The sequence below is a fragment of the Lagopus muta genome, chromosome 9, assembly GCF_023343835.1.
Source record: "Lagopus muta isolate bLagMut1 chromosome 9, bLagMut1 primary, whole genome shotgun sequence".
NCBI classification, from domain to species: Eukaryota; Metazoa; Chordata; class Aves; order Galliformes; family Phasianidae; genus Lagopus; species Lagopus muta.
In genome coordinates, this window is record NC_064441.1 from 19,661,011 (window position 1) to 19,666,158 (window position 5,148).

Sequence of the window (5,148 nt, forward strand, 5' to 3'; positions counted from 1 at the left end):
AGCCTCCAGGAAAACCAGTCTCTTAACCAATCGCATGTTCAGATGCTTCCCACCAAGGTTTTCTGCATCTGCAGCATGAAGTTCTTGCACTTGCAGCCAGGAAGAACCCCTGTTCACAAGAGGTGGTGGAAAACTCAGGATTCTCTGATGCAGAGGTATGTGTACAGGAACACAAAAACCTTTGGGTGGAGCATCTCCAAGGGGGTTGGGTTGCACTCCCTTTAGATCCTGGGCTCCCTGTGCATGACCTGCTCCAGGTTCATTAGTTTAGCAGGATTTTGTATGAGGACAGATCTTGTTGTGAGGGCCGTATCAGAGCTCACGTTGGTGTTTTATTGACCTAATTCCTCTTAGCTACATGAGAACAGCAGTGAGTGGAAAATTAATTTTGTAGCACGCGTTTACAAGTTAATTGCAGTTTTGAGGGAAGGTGGGAAAGCTGCATTTCATAAATAAGGGAAAGAAGTGCCAGTACGTGCTTTCCTGGTCTTAGCACGGGGGTTCCTGTCTCACCACGGGCATCCTTCCTATTACAGAGCAGGGCAGGGTCTTGCCCTGATGAACAGGCACACAGTAAGAGAGCTGCTGCCTCTGAAAGTGCCTCTTGGTGCTCTCCTACTGAGGACGGGGCTGATTCATTCACTCCTCGATTACTGCAGTCCCGATTTTCATTTTGGGGGCTTTCTTGATAGATTTCACAGGTAGACATTTCTGTCAGGCTTGGAGTATCCTTGGTACCAAGAAGGAAATCCTCAGATGCTCTACTTTTCCTCTGAGAAACGCCTTTTCTCCAAAGGTATTTGTTTGCTGTTTCAACTGCCTCTGTTTGTTTTTTTTTTTTAACTTCTTTTCCCACTGAATTCCTTCAGTTATGTTTTCCTTGATGGGCTCCAGTGTGAAGGGTTTCAGACACGGCGAGGAATGAATGAGTTGAAAGCAGAAGATGTCATGCAATGGGTAAATGACGAGGGGGAAAAATTTAATGCTCAGAATCACAGGAAATGAAAACCACCTCCGTTCATCTGCAAACAACAAATAACTTGCACTCCAGCAAGCAGTTTGTCTCATATGCTAGTTCACACCTGCAGCAGGGGCAAGAAGGGAAAGTACCAAACCCCATTATCCTCAGAGTAAGAGATCAGAGGAAAGCAGAAATTATACAATTTCCATATAGACGAAGCAGCGGAATGCGATTTTGGCCATCTTACAACAGACTCCTGAGCTCTGAAAAATGCTGTGAAAGCTGTCAGCTGGGCTACAAAATGCATAACCTAGTAAGTCAGTAAAGACTGTGCACAAAGGGATGGAGAAAAGCGTCGAAGAAGAAAAGCCCATCGCTGGACAGGCACTGCCATGCAACGCCACGTGCCAAGAACAAGAAGAGAAGAAAGATCCCAACAGAGCAGAGCTGGTGCCTGGGCTTGGCAAGGCTCAAGGTCACATCATCAGCAAGACCTGGCTGCAGAGCTTCTTCTCCACTCAGGCAATCCCAACTGGATTTAATCTGTGCAGGCTTTGCTCCGTTGTTGGCCCAAGCATCTTCCTCTGGGCCAACAACGATCTTAGATCAACGATTTTAGATCTGTCTTGGTATTTTGAGCGTGCAAGCTTCCTAACTTTGAACAGGCTCTGAACATAGGAAGCAGCCACCTTTAAGTGTTGCTCATTTGGGTCAGGGCCGTCTCCTGCTGTACACACATCATGTTTCTGTGCACACTGTGCTGGTTTAATAACAGCAGGAAGAGAAGTGCCACAAGAATCATCTTGATTTTTATACATTGTTTTGCACAGATATCTGTTTTATTTATGGATTGCCAAGGACATAAATACGTGGAGAAGCACAGATACGCTTTTCAGCCTTTAATCTGTCCTGCCGTGGATGTTATGGGCTTTGACTGGACCAATTCTCTTCCCCAAACAGCCAAGTTGCTCAGATGAATAAGGTCATCTGCACACTTAAATGACTGCCACGTTGGGCCTTGTGCGTTCAGCATGGGGACTGGCATTAAATGGTATTTCCTTACCCCCCCCTCCCCCCCAAAAAAAAGAAAAAGAAAAAAAGAAACTCACCAAAAAAAATGTAGAAGGTGGAGAAGAAATCTCAGAATCTTACTCAGGAATGAAGAGCAAAGAGTTTGCGGCCAACCCAGATGTGATGGCACCCTGGGAGGGATGAGAAGCCCGCTGTTTCAGGAGGGCCACTAAATAATTCTTCAAACCTTTTGTTAATGAGAAGAAGCAGAGCGGCCTCTGCCACAGCCTCCATCTGTTTCCTTGGGCAAACCATTTATTGAAACCCTCTGTACTCCAACCTCTTCTTCTGCTCCCTCTCATCTCCGGTCTTGGCTATTTGACACCTTGGGGCACAGCAGGCTTTTGCTATTTCTATGCAGAGTGACTTCTGCCACGATTACTGTCATGTAGACAGCAGAGTAGGACAGATCCCAGCTCCATGAGCATGCCTGTGTTTTCCCTTGGGGGTCAAGCCTTTGAAGCAGCCCCTCTCAATTCACCTGAGCCAGGTAAGGACCCTTTGCCATGGTTAACAGCGCTTCCTTACGTTTCCTCAGCAGTGATCAAGCAAAAGAGGAGGGGGGGGGAAAAAAACAACTACAAACCAACCCTATAACAAAACCCCTTTGTCGTTTTGCTGCAATGGTAGTAATATTCTTAGCTATTGTTCCAGATCTGCCAATAATGTGAAGTTTAAAGGCGAAAGGGGTGGGCAGCGGGGGCAGAGGAATCAAAGCAGACCATTAGGCTCAATGGTTATCCAGGCAGTTTGCTCCAGGCAAACAGTTAATCCAGACCTGGGAGAGAGCACTGGTAGTTAAAGCCCTTTAATGGCCTAAGTCCTATGATAATTAGTCCTGCCCTGGAGGTAGTTAAGTGAGCCACTCCAGCCTGAAATGGAGCTCATCCACTGCTGAGGCCATAATCCTCTCCGCACAATGAAAGCTGAACTAATTCACTGAGTAAACACTTTCTCAGTTACTTACACGCTGTCTTCTTTCAGCCTGACACCAAATAGATTCACTTCCAAGAGCTGGAAAGAAAATCAACTTTTTTTTTTTTTTTTTTTTTTTTTTTTTTTTAAAGCCAACTGATCTTGCTTGAAATGCTTTTGGATTTAGTATCCAGGGTATAACCTGGACAGATATCATCTCCTTTCCCCTGGCATCACATAGCAGCTTCTTTATTTTAGCCCGCTACAATGGCAGGGAGCACAAAGACATTTCCCCATCTATTACCTGCTCTTTTCTCCTGCCTGTTTCTCTGACAAGGCACTGCAGGAGAGGAACAGGAAGGCTTGTGGGAAGCTCACTGAAATTTGGGGCTCCTTAAACTATTGAGATCTGTGCTCTCAGCTCACCCGAAGGCTCAAGGTGAGAAATGTGGCATGGAGAAAGAGAAAATGGAAATAGCAAGGAAAGAAACACAAAGTATTTTCAACTGTTGTGACACCAGCTTTCTCTTTCTTTATGTTTCAGTTAAGGAAAGGAAATTGTGGATTTGTAGAATATTCAGAGTTGGAAGGGAACCTCAGGGCTCGCCGAGTTCAACCCCTGGCTCCATACAGGCCACCCATAACTCCGACCCTACATTGGAGATGTGTCCAAATGCTCCTTGAACTCCAGCAGATCGGGGCTGTGCCCACTGTCCTTGTTCCATGCCCACCACCCTCTGGGCCAGAGCGTTTTCCTTTTATTCAACCTGAAATGTACATGGCTTGGCATGTTGTCCTTCCTATGTGTCCTGTAAGGATGTGCCATAGGTGTCTGGTTGTCTCTGGATGCATTTCATGCTCATCTCATCTCTCCAGCTCCTCCCGGTGCTATTGTGCTTTCTGACCCTCTTGAAGACTCAGCTTTCAAGGACCTTTGTTCCCCACCAAAGATCTGCTTAAGGGCTGCCACTGGCTCTGCATACACAAACTCGTGCTGTCCCCCAAGGTGGTCTGTCCACTGGGCTTCCTAACCTGTGAGGGCACTCTGAGTGCTCCAAAGCCTCCATCAGTGATGCTGTAAGAGTCACAGGGATTGTCCACCCTGATTCCTGCACTCCCAAGTGTTGAGGAACTGAGGACCCACAAGTGGAAGCAACCTTCTGACCTGCTGGATCACCTCCACACCTTGCAGTGCAGCCTGAGCACATGGGACATGGTGAGGGATGTGTCTTTTATAATGTTGTGAAGTCTGTAATGTTATCATTGTTCATTCTTCTCTCAGCTTGTCCTTGCTGCCTTCTAGCCCCAGATCCCGGTGTCGTCTGACTACTCCAAACTCAATGCTCTTTGATGGAGAAACTAGAAAACCCAGAACTCTACTCATTTAAAACCTAGGAGGAAAGTGAATTACATTTCAAAGTTGGGGTGATCTCATTGCCTTTAGAGGTGAACAGGGTACTTGTTTATGTCTGAACTCTTTGCTTAGGCTCATGTTAGAGTCTACAGAGACAAATGGACATTTCTGACTCGCAGTCCACTCTGAATCAAGTAATGAAATGTAATGAAAACTTCACTGGTGCTTTCTGTGGTCTACCAGCAATCGTTGTTTTATGAAGACCCACAGGTGGATGAGAATGGACCAGAAAAGGAGAGGAGGGATACGGGGTGTGAGAGATGGCCCAGAGCTGAGGTTGGGCACATGGTGTTGTGATGTTCAGACTTTGGTAATCTGAGAGCAGCCACAGGGTGCTGCCTGGTACTCAGTGAGGTGCTGATGGACAGGAAAAAGAAAAATGCTCCTTGAACCTCTTGACCTGAGCAATGTGAAAGGCAAGGCACACAGCCTTGTTTTATGAATGCTCCCACAGCTCAAAACTTGTTGGTGGGTAGTAGTATTAATGTTGCTCAGGGCTAGGAGAAAAAAAAATCATTCTGAAGTGTATGTTCAGAGATATTCCTTTTTTTTCCCTTCTCTTATGTAAGGAAAATAGAAACAAAAATGGGGAAAACAATAAAAGAAAAAAATCCCTACCAACCCTCTCTGCATCAGCAACCGCTTCTGTCTCCAGGCTCTATGGCAATGATACCTCAACCCACCCATTCAGCAGTCCATTATCATTTCCCTCCTTCCATTATTCCCCTTCAACCTTATCAGACGTAAGCATCGTCTCAGATGCTCCAACTGGAGCCTTGTAATTGTC

General features: G+C 46.1%; 1 long non-coding RNA gene across 1 annotated transcript; it reads left to right on the forward strand.

The window, feature by feature from the left end:
• Positions 1-4,913, forward strand: LOC125697525 (uncharacterized). Its single transcript, XR_007378830.1, has 3 exons — positions 1-155; positions 870-2,522; positions 3,492-4,913. It is a non-coding gene; the product is annotated as an uncharacterized LOC125697525 (long non-coding RNA).
• The last annotated feature ends 235 nt before the right edge of the window (positions 4,914-5,148 follow it).